Source organism: Protobothrops mucrosquamatus, unplaced genomic scaffold, assembly GCF_001527695.2.
Source record: "Protobothrops mucrosquamatus isolate PMUCROS unplaced genomic scaffold, P.Mucros_1.0 scaffold14372, whole genome shotgun sequence".
Lineage (NCBI taxonomy): Eukaryota > Metazoa > Chordata > Lepidosauria > Squamata > Viperidae > Protobothrops > Protobothrops mucrosquamatus.
In genome coordinates, this window is record NW_015400141.1 from 4,287 (window position 1) to 5,901 (window position 1,615).

Here is a 1,615-nt window from a genome sequence, read left to right on the forward strand (position 1 = left end):
ACAATTTCAGTGGTGAACTACTAAACAACAGGTACTCGAGGTACGACGGATTATTTAGTGACCGTTCAAAGTTACAACACCTCCCAAAAGCTCTATATAACCGTGATTCGAAGATAAGAATTTTTCAAAAGTTATCCCATCATTCGCACTTTTGAATGACTGGGCAGATTCAAAACTTTGCAGAGCCCACCTATCCCTCCGTCCCCCCATCCTTGCTCTGCCAGATCCCCAAAGGCATGGGCCTGCTTTTCCCCCCTGTCCCACCCCTCACAATGCCTTGTTTACCTTCCGGTTTACCTGCCTTGCACTTTTTTTGCACATGCTTGTAACTTGTATAGTTTTATCATAACCTTGTGATATAGAAGCTTTCTGCTTTAGCAGAAATTGTATGGTTGAAATTCTCCCTTTTCGCCACAGTCTCATTTGATTCGGGACTGTAAGGACCCACTTCAGTCTACATCTTAAGAAAGCAGAACTCTTGGAAACGGTCTCTTCCAACAGGAACTTTTTTTAAAAGAAACTGATAGCAGGCATGATAGACAGGATCCGAGGGGTTCCCGTATACATCGATGTTTTAAAGTGTCCCTAAGCAAACTCCTCCCCACGTTCCTTCCAGCTGTCTCAGGCCAGCCATTCTCTAGGTGTTAAACCCATGAAAGAGAACATCAAACCGGCTCCAGGATCATCCAGCAGCTCTTCAGAGTTTATCTTGACGACAGAGAAATAAACCAAATTCCGGAGGTTTGTGTCTTTTCACACACACACCCTTTTTTTTAGTTGCCCCGTAAGGAAGAGAGGTTCAGAGGGAAATAGGATGAGAGTCAAATAGTTCCATTTTAATGGTTAGTAGAGGGGAATAAACAAAAGGTTACTTTTTCGTGAATGGAGGAAGTGAAAGTAATAAAACCCGCATGCCTTATCTCCCCTCCCCCTTGGGAGTATGGCAGGACCCAGGAAAGGGTAAGAATTGGTTTTAGATTAGAGGAGAGAGATAGAAAGGAAATATAACTGGATCCTGACAGTGACACTTTTTCCCATGCAAACGTCCTTTTTTAAAAAAAATTATTGAACACAGAAAGAAAAAGAAATTAAAAACATTGAACATGATATATCGTCTTTGACATATATCTTCGTCTTGTCAATCATACTGTACATTTAAATAGGTATTATTTATATATATACACAACTGTACATTCCTAGTATCTTAATCTATTTATATCTCTTCTGTTGACTCCATTCTTTTTTCCCTCCATTTGTAAAATTTATTCCAAATTAGATAATATTCTATTTCTTCCTGGTTTTTTAATTCTTTAGTCATCTTATCCAATTCTGCGCAATACATAATTTTCCTTATTAATGCATCCCCACTAGGCACTTCAGTTGCTTTCCAATTTTGAGCAAACAGGATTCTTGCCGCCGTTATCATGTGTATGATTAAGTATGTATCACCTTTATTTATGTTTTTTCCTAATATTCCTAATAATAACGTCTCTGGTTTGTATTGAATCAAACGTTCTTTTAATGCAATGCTCATTTTCAAGGTTTATGCTTAATATTATGGGATGTTGCTGTCCGTGTCTCTTACATCACAGCTTTTCACAGCTTTTACCACAAT